Here is an 18,543-nt window from a genome sequence, read left to right on the forward strand (position 1 = left end):
TTTGGAAGTTTTTGAGGACAGAAGACAATTTGAAATAGCTGATGTAGAGAAAGGAAAAATTTCTTCAAGAAGGGTTTATGGGCAGGGCCCCTCGGTGGCTTAGTTGGTTAAGCGCCTGCCTTCAGCTCAGATCATGATCTCAGGGGCCTGGAATAGAGCCCTGCATTGGGATTCCTGCTCAGTGGAAGTCTGCTTCACCCTCTCCCTCTGTCATGTCCTCTGCCCCAACTTGGGCATGCACGCTCTCTCTCGCTCTCTCTTTCAAATAAACAAATAAAATCTTAAAAAAAAAAAAGGAAAAAAAAGATTTGTGGGCAGAGGTGAGAACTTAGTTGAAGTTAAATGTGATGTATTTATAGTATCATTAATCAGTGTGACTGCACACTTCTCTTCACCAGAGCTCAGCCATTCAGTTGAAGACGTGGAGATAAGATGTTTTAGGTTTTGACACACAGGTAAGATGGAAGGGAAATGGACAAGGTTGTTGAGAATATCAGCAAGATGGGGGGAGTATTCTAAAATCTATGCTGGATTTGGATTCATGGGTAGGAGTTTGATTATAAAGAGCTTAAGGGACTGAAGGCTCATTGAAATTAAAGGGGAGGTAGAGTGGAAATGAATGAATGAGAGATCTGGAAGGACGTATGGAGACAGTGAAATGTTTGAACTGATCATTTCAGAGGCAGAGCCTTTTGATTCCCGACTACACTTAGAGTGTGGCCCTGTGAAAGTCTTTGACTGTCTCTGAAGAACAATGAGAGAGTTTAGTAGCTGCAACAGAGACTTTATGATTGACAAAACCTAAAATATTTATCCAGACTTTTACAGGAAAAGTTTGACAGATGTAGAACATCAGCTACCTAATAACTTCATCTAGCATGAGCACTACTAATAGTAATCCTGATAATGATGATGGTTAACGACATACTGCTCACTGAGGCAGGCATTGTGTCAAGTGCCATTCAGTCGATGACTTCATTTAAAATTCTCACAACAGGCCCCCATTTACAAAGAAGGAAACTGAGGCAGAAAATGTGAATAGAAGAGCCAAGATTCAAATCCAGACAACGACTTCAGAACTTATTATCTTAACCGTAGTCTTAACTACAATATATTATAGTTTCCACAACCAAGAGTCCTAAGCAATATATCAGGCTAATAAAATTTTGGATCAGTTTTCTGCTATTTCTGCTAATATTAGAGTTCTGCTATTAATTTAACTATACTTAGTGCAAAGTGAACATAATAGGATAAATTTCAAAACTTCATAAAAAAATTTTATGAGGAAGCTTAAAGTAAACTTCTGAATGATGAAACACTTTTTAGTTCATTTTTTAAAACAGGGAGTGTTTGCTGGAGGCAGATTAAATCACCTGCTTATTAACTTATATTTTGGTTTTAAAGAGGCGCCATCTGACAGGATCCAGTTGTGAGGATTAGATGTAGCTTAAAAACTGCTTATACAGTGAAAAAGAAAATAATAGTTCTATAGCGTATATGGTTTGGGTTTAATTTGCAACCCAGTTATTGCTGCTAGAACATGCACATGGTCTAGGGAAAATGCTCATTCAACGTGGATGAACAAGGGAGGTTTCCAGGTGGCCCAACTCACGGGAAAATCACGCTTCAGAGATTTTCATGTCAGTCAACAGCCCGCAATTAAAATGTTGTAATCAGAAGAAGTATAATCACAAACACCTCCATTATTTCCATGAGATTTAATGTTTTATTTCAAACAGTGCTTTTGGTGATTCTATGCTGGTATAATAGTCACAGAAAGTGAAATACAGTGAAAAGAACTAATTATACTGCCTTTAATGAATAAAGAAGTGAGATGAACATTATCAAGTTCCATTAAACATTAACAAGTTCCAATTTAGCAGGTAGAATTGAAAGATTTTTGAAATTCTGAGGAGTAAAGTATTTTCCTACATCTCTAAATTTTCTCTGTCCCCTGTCTCCGTCCTCAGAAGAAATTTGAATTGCTTGGAAATTCTCCTTTTCATCTTTTTCCCTTTTGTACATTCTTCATCCGTTATTAATAATTTGACTTTAAACTCTGATAAACCAGAGCCATTTTCTAATTTTTTAAAATTTGTATAGGCCTAGTTTCTTCCCCATGGGAGAAATGGCTCTTTGTTGGTCCTGCATGTTTTATGTTTCTAAGTTTTTCTGTTTCAAACTCCAGTTTATCCTTAAAAATACTATGTAATTTCACTTCCTTTTGGTGCTTTCTGATTCCTCAGTCAGTGTACTTCTCTCTTTCTTCAAACATGGTACTTTGCATAGTGTTCTCCTATGACAGTCATCTTACTGAATTACTAATATGAGTTAGAGAACTCTTCATCCATTAGACTGTGAACTTCTTGAAAGAGATGTAACTGACAGTCTTTGAATGGCTAATGCTTGGCACAGTGTCTGGGCCATGGCAGATGATGGAGAGAAACTGCCTGGTACTTCAAACATGGATTGAACCCTAACTAGGATTTGATGGGAAACAGAGCCATACAAACAAAGACATGAGGCACAAATGTCTCATTCCCTGCTTGCTCTCAGCCATTCAGACCTCTCTGCAGCATTTCTCTGGGACCTACTGTCCTCAGTGGAACATTGTTCTGCTCTTTCCCCTGCTGTTTCATCTGTCTTACCAATAGGTACTCATCCCCTGGGTTCTGTTTTCTAGTAAGAACTTGATAAAGTAATCAGTGCTATATGTTAATAGCTATTAATGTGGAAAATATAAAATGCACATTTCATGCTCGTTTCACTAATATAAGACAGTGGTAGGTCTGACACTGCATTAATAAAAACCTGATCTATAAAGACATCGATTTTTATGGTTCTCAGTACCTGCCAAGAAAGATTCTCATGAAAAAATTCAGAATCAGAAAAACATTTATTTTGTTTTCTTAGCATTCCTACTATTAGACAATCACAATTCTGTAACCTTTTTTGATGATGCTCTTTGGCATGGATGTTACCAAGCTCAGAGTTAAATTTTGAATCATAGAAATATGAATATTTTTAGTCCTCCCCCCCCCTTTTTTAGCTCTCTTTCTCTCTTTACTTATTCAGTCAGCATATTTTTTGTTGAGTGCCTACTGCATTAGGCTCCTCTTCTACAGGTTGGAGACATAGCTGTAAGACTCCTCTGCCCTAAGGAGTTAACCTACTAAAGGAGAAAAGGCAAAAATAGGAAATTGAGATAACGTCAGGTTCTCAATTTGGTCTTGGTTTGGTCTTAAACCTTTTAATTGATTTTGGACAACTGCATTGTTCTTTTATTGCATGCAGTCTCAAATTATATTTGAAAGTTAAGGTACAAATGAAACAAAACAAAATAAAACAAACCAGTAAATACAATAAGATGCATGTTGTATATTAAGATTGGTGTTTTTCAGACCTGTTATGGAAGGCATGCTGCTGGCGGGAAGGTGGCACTCACAGGAGGAGGATACCCTCAGGCTTGCTGTGCTTTAGGTTCTTTCAATTTCTACCATGCAGGCAGCTGCAGTTATCTTCACAGTGCTCTGAAGGCAGATTCTTCCAGGCGAACTCTGATATTTATGCATGACATTTATGCTAAACTTAAGGAAATATTTGGTGAAGCAAGGTTTAGGAAGGTTAGCAAATACTATGAGGCATTACAGATTTCCTTCCACCTTGAACTTCAGTGACAGCTTATCAGCATCTTGACTTTCCCAAGCAAATACCGCTTTCTATTGTAAATGTCCTTGGTCACCTATTTTGTTAACCCCCCATGGCATATTTCATTCATTCTAAGGAATTTGATGCTACTTAATTTATAGATTATTTCCAAGAGTAATTTTATGGTTTACAGCTTTTCCCTGAGTTAATATCGTTTGAATTCTGTCAGACTCTCAAGATCTACTATGAAATATGAGTTTTCATTGAACTTTTAAAATTTCATTTGTCTATCACACATTTTAACACAAGCAATTTTATCATTAAATTGTCTTGAAATTGCTTTCCTAGTATTTGGGAAAATATTTATTGTTGAGTTCCTGAATATAAATATAAATATATATGATTTACAACATACATGAGTGTATAAATAATAGAAAAGAGAAAAGAGAGACAAATTTAGAAATTATAAATAACATTTGTTTTTTGAGTTGCTGACTTCTGGGGATAATTACGTGAAAACAAGATCTATGGTAACTGGAAAATCCTCTTTTTTGCCAGCCAAAAAATTTTTGTGGGACACCCCCTGCAGGATCCCTGTGAGCTATCTGATCCTCAGAATAATTGATGGGGTTATCATTATTTTTCTTCTTATTTTTATTATTTCTGCACCCAAAACTTCAGCATAAAAACATTCAATTATTTGGCTAAAGGTGAACTGTCAGGAAATGGCAGTTTTAGGGTTAAAACTTGTATTTAACCAAAAAGTTTCCTTTTTCTCTTGGGGATATTATGGCTATTTACTTTAAGAATTTAGATAAGGGGAGAACGTATGCAATCTGTTTATGCAATTCCTTGTAGAGACATAGACAAGCTACCGTGATTTTGAAAGAAAAACTGTTTGATGCTAGAAAAAGGCTGACAGGCACTGACAGGCACTAAGGGTCACACAGTATCTCATAGCACATGAGCCAGGTACTTTATTTATTTAGAGAAGGAGAGAATGTGTGGCAGGGGAGAGTGGAGGTGGGAAAGGTCAGAAGGAGAGAAAGAGACAGAATCTTAGGCAGGTCCCATGCTCAGCGTGAGGCCTGACTGGGGCCACGGTGGGTGGGTGGGTGGGTTGTGGTGGTGGTGGTGCTGTAGGTCTGGGGAGATGGGCTAGATCTCACGACCCTGAGATCATGACCTGAGTTGAAATCAAAGAGTCAGATGCTTAACTGACTGAGTCACCCTGGCACCTGGGTGTAGTAACATTTCAACAGGCATTTACAAATGCATATGTACTACTTCAAAGATACAAATGTAGTGATCCAAAGGGCACCTGCACCCCAATGTTTATAGCAGCAATGTCCACAATAGCCAAACTATGTAAAGAACCTAGATGTCCATCAACAGATGAATGGATAACAATGGAATATTACACAGACATCAAAAAAAGGAATCTTGCCATTTGCAATGACATGGATGGAACTAGAGGGTATTATGCTAAGCAAAATAAGTCAATCAGAGAAAGACAATTATCATATGATCTTACGGATACAGAGAATCTTAGAAACAAGGCAGAGGATCATAGGGGAAGAGAGGAAAAAATGAAACAAGATGAAATCAGAGAGTGAGACAAATCACAAGAGACTCTTAATCTTAGGAAACAACTTGAAGGTTGCTGGAGGAGATGGGGAAGGAGGGATGGGGTGACTGGGTGATGGACAATGGAGAGGGTGTATTGTGGTGAACACTATGTGTTGTGTAAGAATGATGACTCACAGACCTCTACCCCTGAAACAAGTAATACATTATATGATAATTAAAAAGGGATTTGGAGAGCAGCTGCCTAGTGGAGGAAATTTTTGTGCTTAAACTTGAAATTTGACATAAACATTTAGCTCTGTCTTATTATTATGTTAAAGTAGATTATTAATCAGCTAATATCTGACCCTATTAAAGAGGCATAATGAAACTTTAGAGATGATAGATGTCTGTTACCTTAATTGTGGTAGTGGTTTCACAGGTGCATGTGTATGTCCAAACTCATGAAGTTGTTTACATTAAACAGGTGAAGTTTTTTGTGTATCAATTATACCTCAATAAAGTTAAAAAATGGATATGTAGTTAGGAATAAATACATGAAAAGTTTGGAAGAACATGTACCAGATAATGTTGATTATCTTGTGATAGGGATTGGACAGAAATTGGGTTGAGGGGTGGGACATTTAAGAAAATTTTTTGTTGTTTATTCCATATTCTTTGAAAAATTTAAAAAAAACCAGTTAAATTGAGTGATTTTACAATTTAAATTAAGCATTTTAATTTCTGTTTATTTTCATAATTAAACAATTTCTAAAAAAGTATAAAAACTGTTGGTACAAAGGTTCAAAACTAAAGATATTTCAAAATAAAATCTACACTATGAAAACAAAAGTTAAAAATACTTAAAGCTGTTTTGTTTTGTTGTTTTGGAATCACAGGCAATTCCTAGGCCAAACTTCTGCCTTTCATTTTTTAAAAAATTTTTATTAAACTTTCATTTATTTATTTTTAAATTCTGTATGACACCATATGAACATATGGTGTCACATTAGTTTAAGGTATAAAATATAGTGATTCAACAATTCTTTACTTTCTCAGTGTTCATCACAGTAATTGTACTCTTAATCCCCATCACTTATTTTACCCACCGCCCCCCCCACCTCCCCTCTGGTAACCATCTGTTTGTTCTCTGTAGTTAAGAGTCTGGGTTTTTTGGAAAAAACGTATAAACAACCACAAAACCAGTAAGAAAATGGCAATAAATATCTATCAATATTACTTTGAATATAAATGGACCAAATGTTCCAATCAAAAGACACAAGGTGATATAATAGATAAAAAACATGGTCCGTTCACATGTTGCCTGCAAGAGACTCATTTCAGACCTGAAAACACCTGCAGATTGAAAGTGAAGGGATGGAGAAATATTTATTATTCAAGTGGATGTCAAAAGAAAGCCAGAAAAGCAACAATTACCTCAGATAAAACAGACTCTAAAATAAAGACTATAAAAAAGGAAAGAAGGACACTATATAATAGCAAAAAGGACAACCCCACAAGAAGATATAACAATTGTAAATATTTAAGCACCCAACATGGGAACACCTGAATACATAAACTACTAACAAATATAAAGGGACTATTTGATAGTAACACAAATAGTAGGGGACTTTAACCCCTCACTTACATTGATGGACAGATCACCAAACAGAAAACCAGTAAGGAAACAGTGACTCTGAATGACAGACTAGAACAGATAGATTTAACAGATAAAGTGAGAACATTCCATTCTAAAACAGCAGAACACACATTCTTTTCAAGTGCACATGGAACATTTTCCCGAATAGATCACATATTAGGCCACAAAGCAAGTCTCAACAAATTAAAAAAGATCAAAGTCATATCATGCATCTTTTATGATCACAGTGCTATGAAACTAGAAAACAACTACACACACACACATACACACACACACACACACAGTCTGGAAAGACCACAAATACATGGAGGTTATATAACATGCTACTAAACAATGAATGAGCCAAACAAGAAATCAAAGAAGAAATCAAAAAGTACATGGAGATAAATGAAAACACAATGGTCCAAAATGTTTGGGATTCAGCAAGAGTGGTTCTAAGAGAAAAGTTTATAACAATACCTGTTTACCAACCAAGAAGCAAAAAAATCTCAAATAAATAACCTCATCTTACCCTAAAGGAGCTAGAAAAGGAAAAACAAAACAAAACAAAACAAAAACCCACTTGAAATCAGCAGAAAGAAAGAAATAAAGATTAGAGCAGAAATAAATGATATAGAAACTAAAACAACAACAACAAATTTAAAAAAACAAAAAGCAAAAAACCAAAACAATAGACCAGATCAATGAAACAAGGAGCTGTTTCTTTGAACAGATAAAACTGATAAACCTCTAGCCAGACTCATTAAAAAAAACAAAAAAGAAGGAAGAAAGAAAAAAAGAAAGAAAGAACTCAAACAAAGAAACAATAAAAACAATAAGAGTCTGGGTCTTTGTCTTTTTTGTTTGTTTTGTTTCTTAAATTCCACATGAGTCAAATCATATGATATTTGCTTTCTCTGACTAAATCATTTCACTTAGCATTATATCCTCTAGATCCCTTCATGTTGCAATGTTGCAAATGGCAAGGATTTCATTCCTTTTCTAGGGCTGAGTAGTTCATTGTATATATATACCACCTTTTCTTTATCCACTCATCTGTGGATAGACACTTGGGTTGCTTCCATAATTTGGCTATTGTAAATAATGCCAAATAAATGCCAATAAACAGTGGTGAATATATCTTTCTAAAGTCTTCTTGTTTTCTCTGGGTAACTACCTAGTAGTGGAATCACTGGATCATATGGTAATTCTATTTGTAATTCTTTGAGAAACCCTCTGTACTGTTTTCCACAGTGGGTGCACCAATTTGCTTTCCCACAAATAATGCATAAGGGCTCCCTTCTTTCCATATGCTCACCAACATTTCTTGCTTACTGTGTTTTTGATTTTAGCCATTCTGACAGGAATGAGGTGATATTATGGTTTTAATTTGCGTTTCCCTGACGATTAGTGATGTTGAGCATTTTTTCAGGTGTCTGTTGGCTATCTGTAGTTCTTCTTTGGACAAATGTCCATTTATATCTTCTGATCAGTTTTGAATTGTTTTGAATCTGTTTTTTGGTACTGAGTTATAGAAGTTCTTTATACATTTTGATATTAACTGCTTATCAAATACATCATTTGCAAACATCTTCTCCCATTTTGTGGGTTGTTTTTTTGTTTTGTTGATGGTTTCCTTCACTTACAAAAGTCTTTTATTTTGATATAGTCCCAATAAGTTAATTTTTCTTTCAGTTCCCTTGCCAAAGATAACATATCTAGAAAAATATTTCTATGGCTGACATCAAAAAGATTATTGCCTGTGTTTTCTTCTAGGAATTTTATGATTTTATGTCTCACATTTCACTGTTTTGCATACGGTTGTTCAGTTTTCTGAAAACTATTTGTTGAAAAGACTGTCTTTCTCCCATTATATATTCCTGCCTCCTTTGATGTAGAATAATTGACCATATAATTGTGGGATTACTTTTGGGCTTTCTATTCTGTTCTGTTGATCTATTTTTGTGCCAGATCATACTGTTTTGATTACTACAGCTTTGTAGTACCTCTTAAAATCTGAGATTGGGATACCCCCAGTTTTGTTTTTCTTTTTCAAGATTGCTTTGACTCTTTGGGGACTCTTGTGGTTCTATGTAAATTTGAGGATTATGAGTTCTAGTTCTGTGAAAACTGCCATTGGTATTTTGGTAGGGATTGCATTAAATATGTACATTGTTTTGAGTATAATGGATATTTTAACATTTGTACTCCCAATCCACAAGCCTGGAATATTTTACCATTTGTGTTATCTTCAATTTCTGCCATCAGCATTTTATAGTTCTCAGAGTTCAGGTCTTTCACTTCCTTGGTTAGGTTTATTCCTAAGTATTTTATTATTTCTGGTGCAATTGTAAATGGAATTGTTTTCTTAATTTGTCTTCCTTCTATTTCATTATTAGTGAATGGAAATGCAACAGATTACTATATATTGATTTTATATCCTATAACCTTACTGAATTCATTTATCTGTTCTAGTAGTATTTTGGTTCAATCTTTTGGGTTTTCTATATATAGTATTAGATCCTCTGCAAACAGTGAAAGTTTTACTTCTTCCTTAACAATTTTCTCAGTTTTCTCAGTTTTCTACCATTGAGTATGATGTTAACTGTGGGATTTTATATATGACCTGCATTATGTTGAGGTATATTCCTTCTACATTTACTTTGTTGAGGGTTTTTATCATGAATGGATGTTGTACTTTGTAAAATACTTCTTTTGCATCAATTGAGATAAACATATGTTTTTTGTTCTTTCTCTTGCTTATGTGATGTATCATGTTGATTGATTTGTAAATAGTAAACCACCCTTGCATCCCTGGAATAAATCCCACTTGACTGTGATAATTTTTTTTAATGTATTGTTGAATGCGGTTTGCTAATATTTTGTTAAAGATTTTTGCGTCTATGTATTAGGATAATGCTGGTCTTATGGAATGAATTTGGAAGCTTTCCTTGCTCTATCATTTTTTGAAATAGTTTGAGAAGGATAGGTATTTACTATACTTTTTTTTTTTTTAAGATTTATTGTTTTTAGAGAGAGAGAAAAAGAGAGAGAGCACATGAGCAGGGGTAGGAGCAGGAGAAGATGGAGAGAGAATCATCAAGCAGACTCCCTGCTGAGCATCAATCTCAAAGGGTCAGTCTCCTGACCCTGAGATCATGTCCCAAGTCAAAATCAAGAGTCAGATGCTTAACTGATTGGGCTACCCAGGTGCTCTGATATTAACTATTCTTAAGTCTTTAGTAGAATTCACTTGTGAAGCCATTTGGTCCTGGACTTTGGTTTGTTGGGAATTTTTTCATTACCGATTCAATTTCATTGCTAGTAATTGGTCTGTCCAAATTTTCTATTTCTTCCAAGTTCAGTTTTGGGAGAATATTTCTAGGAATTTCTCCATTCCTTCTAGGTTGTCCAATTTGTTGGCATATAATTTTTCATAATATTCTCTTATGATTGTATTTCTATGATGCTGGTTTCTGTTTCACCTGTTTCACTTCTGATTTTATTTATTTGTGTCCTCTTTCTGTTTCCCTTTCTCTCTTTTGATGAATTTGACCAAAGGTTTATCAGTTTTATTGAAGAAAAGCTCCCGGTTTCATTGATTTGTTTTAGTGTTTTTTTAGTTTCTATTTCATTTATTTCTGCTTCAATCTTTATTATTTCCTTCCTTCTACTGGCTTTGGGTTTTGTTTGCTCTTCTTTTTCTACTAACTTTAGGTGTATGATTAGGCTGTTTATTTGAGATTTTTCTTGGTTCTGAGGTAGGCCTATATTGCTATAATGCTCCCTCCTAGAACAACTTTTGCTGCATCCCAAAGATTTTGTGTTTTCATTTTCATTTGTCTTCATGTACTTTTTTGATTTCTTCTTTGGTTTCTTGGTTAACCCATTCTCCATTCATTGTTTAATAGCATGTTACATAAGCTTGGTGTATTTGTGGTCTTTCCAGATTTTTTTCTTTTGGAGTTGCTTTCTAGTTTCATAGTGTTGTGATTGGAAGAGATGCATGATACAACTGCAGTCTTTTTTGAATTTGCTGAGACTTGTTTTGTGGCCTGTATGTGATCTATTCTGGAGAATTTCCCATGTGTACTTGAAAAGAATGTGTATTCCTATTTTTGGATGGAATATTCTGAATATATATGTTAGATCCATCTGCTTCAAAGTGTCATTCAAAACCACTGTGTCTTTGTTGATTTCCTATCTGGATGATTTATTCATTGATGTAACTGGGGTGTGAAAGTTCCCAACTATTATTGTATTACTATTAATTTCTTCCTTTATGTTTGTTAATAGTTACTTTACATATTTGGTGCTCCCATGTTGGGTGCATAAATATTACATGTTCTATCTTTTGTTGGATGTTCTCTTTATGATGATGTGATGTCCCTTTTTGTGTGTGGGGTTTTTTTTTTTTTTAGGTCTATTTTGCCTAATGTAAGTGTTGTCACCCTAGCTTTCTCTTAGCTTCCATTTGCATGACAAATGTTTTCCAGGCCTAACTTTCAATCTGCATGCATCTTTAGGTCTGAGAAGAGTCTCTTATAGATAGTATATAATCGGGTCTTGCTTTTTTATCTATTCAATCACATGTGTCTTTTGATTGGAGCATTTAGTCCATTTGCTTTCAAAGTTATTATTGATAATTTCTTCCTTTTATTAACATAACTTTCTGGGCCCAAGGTGGAGCCACTCCTGCCTGGGGTTCCTCACTAGCATATTGAAACTTAGATAACTTTTGAGACTTGTAAATGTTCCGCTTAACTAGAAACCCGATCAGTCAATCCCCAAAACCAAACCAACTCTGGGTTTTATTTGTATTTCTTTACTCTTTCTTACTCAAACAGGGATGACTATGTGGCTCTTGCCAAGATATTTTCTATTTTTCTCTTCTTTGTTCTTCATTTTTTATACAATAAAAGTTTTCTGGCTTTCTACCCCATTTTGCAGTTCTCCAAAAGGAAACTGTCGACTTACTGAAGTGTTTAAAGAAAACTTCTTTTATTACCTAAATTATCTAGTTTAATCATTTTTTAACAGTTTTTGTGACAAGGATGGAAACTAAAAGTGTAGGTAATGGCCTATAGGACAACAAGATGCTGCATAGGTGCCTTGTGAACCCTTTGAATACTCTGTTCCTTTCATGGTTACTGAGGGCTGTGGGTAAGTCACTGTCAGATTTGAACTCTGACAGTGTTCAGTTGTCCCTTGTGTTCAGCTCTCTGATCCAAACTTTATTTTTAAAATGTTTATTTAAAAAAAGTATACACACACATACACACAAACATGCACACATACACACAGAAAAAGCATATGTAAACAAACAAACAAATCCCAGAAAGGTTCTGAAAGTCCTGTAAAGGTTCTGGGATAGTTATATTGGGAGTCTACAATGGGTGGCAGTTTTTAGGGGACTCACAAAGCCTAATGTGAGTCCACAGCATAAATTACTTGGGTTCTTGGGAAAATAAATTAAGAAATTAGACTGTTTAGACCATCAAAACCAAAATCTAAGTAGGAACAAGTAAAAGCCATCAGGATATCTGCCATTATAAAGATAGTTTGTGTAATGAATAATTGAATAATATATCTATTGTTAATGACAACCTTATAAGCCAAAGTCTCAAAAGTGGTGGGGAGGAGTAGAGCACTTAAAAGCTGTTATTGGCACTTAGATCCTAATTCTAGGACTCCCAGACCAAGATAAATTGGTCATGGAATGAGTTAGATTGATACTCATTCACCCACCAACCTCAAGAAAATTTTGTGAAATGAGGCAATTTGAAAACTCCACAAAACTCCCAACCCAGTGGCATATAACTCTTAGGTTTTAATTTGTCTTTCAGAGAACCAAGACTTAGCTAAAGAAATAGGATTATCAAGATTCAAAGAATTGAACACACTACATTTTGGCACACCTGCTTATTTAATGTCTAAGAACTATAGTCTTGGAAACTGTAGATATCTTAAAAAAAAAAGGTAAACTTTTACTAAAACAACTTAGAATTACAATGGACATTATGGGGAACATTCCAATTAGACAAGATCATTCATATAAGAAGTGTCTTGAAAGCAAGGACCCCAAAATCAACAAACAGAATAAGATACCTATTGTAATTGGCATGAAGAAGTCTCCAAAATGGTTCAAGATTCCAAATGGTTTCACTGAAAGATTCATTGCAAAAGGCTGATGAAAAATTATCCTACTTAATCTGAGTACTCAGTCTATTAATCTTCCATCTGAACCACTTTTCTACTCTGAAGAGACCAAAAGAGTGTAAACAAAAGTCTAAATTATTGGCCTTGTAAGTGCAATAGACCCAACGCTAGAAACTTAAAACACTTTGGGCCTTTCCTGTTGTATTCTTCCCGTAATCAAAACTCTGGTCTAGAAATTGATGTCTCACTTGCAATTAACTGGGACACTGGAAAAATGATTGCCCCTGAAGATTTTGACAAGTTCTTGACACCAACCCAAATACCCCCAAGAGGGCCTCCATATGGGCCCCTCCCAGGGTTGATGGTTTCTAAGAGATTTTCCAGTCAACTGCTACTAGTTACCCCTTAAACCACCAAGGGGAAACTAAAACTAAAGTCAATAGAAAACCTTGCAAAATTCTAGTAAATACTGGTCTACAATTTCCACTTTAAATGTACTCACTCTGGAGCTCACAGAAAGGATTCTGGGAAAACTGGCAGAAGCTGGTGAAGGGTGAAAGTTATCACCAGAATTAGCTTCCCTGGTACTCTATAGTGCCAGTCAGAGAGGAAGGTAAAATTCCTCTCTGACTAGCAGAGTTTCTTACTTCCAAATCCAGACCATTGGTTATTGACCCTTTCTCTCCCAGGGACAACTATTGGTTTTTGTTTGTTTTTTTCTGTGTTCTGAGAATTTGGCTTGGCAACTATCAATTATGGGGTACCAAAAATATGGTCCAACAGAAATTTGGGCTGTACTTCAATTTGCAGCAGGGGCCTTACTGACAGTAACCAGCTCTCAACACTGTTGTGTAAGTCTTACTTTCCTTGGGCTATCTTTAGGAGTGGCTGTGGATCTTGGATCTATCGTATCTTTTGCACCCTCTTTAAGGACACCTCTTGGGTCCATAAAGTTGTTCAATACTGCCAGCAATATTTACTATTTGTCCAAGTTGAAACCCAACAAGATATTTGGAAGGATTTTTAAAGTAGTTCTATGGTGAAAAGTTGGCCAAACTGAAAGCTGATATTTAGAGCCTGATAAGAACTTTTTCAAAGGCCTTTTCTCCTAAGATAAATAAAACTATGTACCCAGAGGGAAAGAAAAACATTCCAAAGACAAACAGCTCTTAATCCAGAACTTGAGAAACTTCTGATTTGTATCTTAAAGATTCCCTATTAAAGAGAAGGAAACTGAGGACAATAAAATTGGATGGATGAATCAGTGCCTTGATATAGTCAGACTCTTTGGGGAATTGAAAAGAGCTGTACTACCAATTGAGGGCAACTTGTACAACTGGTCTTACAAATTCGGTCTTTGCAAGAACAGAAAAAAGCCCTCTTACCCTTTTTACCAATCTCTAAACCTCCCCTATTCATCTCAAAACCCTTGTAGATATTATAAAAATTCTGTACTTAGGAAACAAAAGTCCTTCTTGGACTTTGTGTTTTTTCTCTGTACCTTTGAGATGAAAATGTTCTGTCTGATCGCTAGAAACTGAGGCCATCTCTTTGAAACACAAAATTCAGGGAGGTAATTCTTATCAGAAGAGAACAAACAAACAAACAAAAAAGGGAAACTGGAAAGGAATCAAATAAAAAATCTTAAGAGCTTTCTCCACAAATATTAATAAAAGGTTTCAGCCATCTGAGCAGGTAACTTTAACTTACTTTATCTTCTAGAAACACGATTTAGATCCAAATTGTTCTTTTATAAACTGGTGAGTTGTGTATTATTGTACCTGTCTCATAGCTAAGAATTTTAATGCAAAGGCTATTAAGAGCAGTTTGCATATATCTCTGTGTATGTGCATGTCCTTGTAGGTATGTTGCAGATGAAATTTTTTACCTCCAGATAGCAGTGCCAAAATTAAATTTTTAAAAAAGATTTTATTTATTTATTTGAAAGAGAGAGAGAGAGAGAGAGAGATCACAAGTAGATCACAAGAGAGACAGGCAGAGAGAGAGGGGAAAGCAGGCTCCCTGCTGAGCAGGAAGCCAGATGCGGCCTGATCCCAGGACCCTGAGACCATGACCAGAGCCTAAGGCAGAGGCTTAACCCACTGAGCCACCCAGGCACCCCACCAAAATTAATTTGTAAAGAGCTCTATTTAACTGGCTTAAAGAAAATTAACTGTTTTTATAAATCAACTATATTCTCAGATACAAATAAACTAACCCAAATATTTTTCAAGTTCTCATGATTGAGGACAATCTTCAGAAAAAAAAGAAAAAAGCTAGTTTAAGTTTGTTGGTTTAATTAAAATAGGAATGTCTTTAGGAGTATCAGCATTACATGTAATGGGACATACAACTTTTATTTAACCTAGAATTACACAAAAGTCAAATAATCTCATATTATCTCTGTTACATAATTTGAAAGCAAGAATGATAACATGATGGTTACCTACTTAATGACTCATGAAATTTTCATGAATAATCTAAACATAATTGACAACGAGTAAATTAATTAGACATAAGATAAAAGTTTATAAATGAATTTTAAACAGTCATTATGCTTTATGGTATGTCTATTTAAGTTTAAACAATAATTTTGCTTTATGGTGTGTCTACCTAAGAATAATTTCGAAAGGGGTGCCTGAGTGGCTCAGTCGGTTAAGCATCTGGCTCCTGATTTTGGCTCAGGTCATGATCTCAGGATTGTCTCAGTGCGTTAAGCTAGTGCTGGGTGCGGGGCCTGCTTAAGATTCTCTCTTGCTGTCCTTTTCCCCACCCCTCTAAAAAATTTAAAAAAGACAGTTTCTAAAAACCTTTTGGTAACTTAAAACCTTAAAATTACACTGAAATAAATTAAATAATGAATATGCACTGAATATCAAATAATTTCCAAATAAAATAAAATACTGAAACATGAATAACTGAACATAGGCTTATCTACTTTTGGCTTCCTTTTACAGAGAAACTAAAAATATTTGGGTCTATTAGTAAATATGTTTTGTGCCACACTGAAAAATTTACTATGAGGAAGAATATACTTCGAGAAATCATAAAATCTATTTATAAATTTGCCAACCCACAGAATGCTAGCATAATAGACAGTCCACAATTGCTTACTAATTAGTTTTTACTAGAAATAAGAATTCTGAGGGTTAAGAATTCTAATTAGCATATGTCATTAAAGCCACTAGAAATATTAAGACAACCATCTCTATACAAGCAAACTAGGATGTGTATTTAGTAAGAAAAGGTATGATGTATACAGATTATTAAGGGGGAAAAATAATTTTGTCCTAAAGTAAAACAACTGATTGTTTCAGAATAAGAAAGAAAGAAAAAAAGGACAAAATCTGAATGAATATATACAGTTGTAGAAAATTTGTGGAAAGGAAATCTTGGAAAGGAATATTATGTGTAGTCAAACTGATTTAGGTTGAAATGGATTTAAAAAATGAGTTTTAATATCAAAAGTATGCAGGTCAAATATTATTTACCAAATTTGTTTCACTATTCTCTAATGTAACAGTTACAAATTATAATCAGAGCTACTTTGCTCAATATTTGTTTTCTTTGCTAGAATTTAGCTAGGGCATAGCCATTAACTCCAGATAGCTGAAATTCCTGACTGGAACTCAGTTATCACAATACCCTTTGATATCCTCCACACACATATTAATAATGAAGTGGAGTCTTTTGTCTTGTCCTTACATGTTTCAGTTGGTGTATCTTTAGGAATATATCATGTTTTTTGAAACTTGACTAATGTTTTCCCTCTAAATTTTTTTCAATGAAGTAAAGAAATTAAAGTGGTTGTAATGCTCAGTATAATCTAGATACTTACTCTATTATGAAGGATGCTATAGGACCCCTTCAATGTTCAGTTTTAGAAATAAAACAGAGAAGCTCAAACAGAACTGAGACAAGGCCCCTAAGATATAGACCCTACTCCATATTACACACTAGAATGTGAGAGGACTAATTTGTATTCTAGGAATATGTAATCACATATTTAGAGAGCATTTATTGGCTAACTAAATCTCTTACATCTTGTCCATTGTTACTAATTTGTCAAATAATCTCTGATATTTAAAATCTGAATAATCAAGGTGAGCTTTCAAGATCTTTGAGAAAAAATATTTGAAAGGATATTTATTATGTAATTTCTATACATACATGTTGAAGCAGATTTTGCATAGTTATCATCACGCAATGGACTTGATATGTGGTCACATTATTCAAATTAGAAGGTGATTCATATTTTTAGCAAATGTTAAAAAAAAGTAATATGAGCCTCCAATCATTCTGTATTAACCTCATATACTGGATTCAAGACAATTTCATGTGTAACTTAAAACACGATATAAAATCATACTGTCATATTTAAATTTGACTATAGTTTCCCTTAGTAAGCTCTATTTTATAAATAAGCATGTAACCTTTATGCATAGATATAATTTAAAATATGTATTATAATTTAAAATATCTATTATGATCACAAAAAAGATTTTAAAAAATTTTTGGATTTTTAGTAAAGTTGGAAGTATAGTTAACAACTTAAAATGTTACTAAAAACTAAAGTACCTAACTTTAAGCCCTCAGTATTTAGCCTAGGTATGGGTGAGGTTCAAATTAACTGTGTTCGTATTTTCTATGAAACATAACACATATTAACACATATAAAATCTTGACAAATATTGTTCCATAACTACATTTATTCCTTTTTGAATTGATAGTACCAATTTAGCATGATTAAGATTATAAGAGAAAATTCAGTTCCTTGATGGCAGAGGTAAAAATAAAGGTAAATCTTATGTATTATCTGCTTTTGGAAAGACTATAAAATCCCCATTAGTTTTTCTCTCCAAACAAACAAACAAAAAATCAAGGCATCTTCTAAATAGTATTACAATTTCAGGCAAACTGTTATATTTTCAGCTTTAAGAAAAAGTTGAAAGAATGTTGCCCTAGTTAGTATATTAAGAACTACCTTACAAACCTTTTTCAGTCCTTGGTTACTCTGAAGGCTCTGAAAAGGTGATGGGTTTCAGATGAGCATTTCTTCTTTTCTGGGAGAGTGGAGGTTGGTCTTGCCTATTCATTAAAGACAGCTTGGTCCTTGGTCACTCTGAGGCAACTGTGGCCTCAGACTTGCATCTGTCCTCTTACTCCACTCAACTATATTTGGTAACTGAACTCATGTTTCAGCAGACTGCCACGATCAGGAATTCCAGCAGTGGGCTGGGAAGCAACCCTAGGTCTGAGGACTGGGTTCTTAGAAATTAAAGGCACTCAGTGTAGAAAGAACTATATTTATAGATATAATAAACATAGGATTTACACATATCCCTCTACACCCTGACCTTGTGGCTCAAAACCACCACCTGTCCTTTTAACATATTCTTAATCAATTAAAAGTACAGTACGTGATTCCAAGTAGAAAAAGGGACCTTCATAAGAAATGCTCTTCTTTATTATAAACTTCTGCTCTGTATATTTAACTTTTAGTCATATGATAGATTATCCTCAAATGGTAA

At 34.5% G+C, this 18,543-nt stretch overlaps 1 protein-coding gene across 3 annotated transcripts in view; it reads right to left on the minus strand.

Moving 5' to 3' along the window:
- The window catches only part of PALLD (palladin, cytoskeletal associated protein), a 412,154-nt gene extending 394,003 nt beyond the window's left edge, over window positions 1-18,151 (minus strand). For 2 of the 3 annotated variants that reach the window (XM_032332582.1, XM_032332581.1), the window contains exon 1: window positions 18,006-18,150. The gene's annotated coding sequence lies outside the window, so the exon portion shown is untranslated. Of the gene's footprint in view, window positions 1-18,005 lie in introns of all 3 variants that reach the window. The other variant, XM_032332583.1, reaches the window with a different exon arrangement.
- Window positions 18,152-18,543: the final 392 nt, after the last annotated feature.

This window comes from Mustela erminea, chromosome 2 (genome assembly GCF_009829155.1).
Source record: "Mustela erminea isolate mMusErm1 chromosome 2, mMusErm1.Pri, whole genome shotgun sequence".
NCBI lineage: Eukaryota > Metazoa > Chordata > Mammalia > Carnivora > Mustelidae > Mustela > Mustela erminea.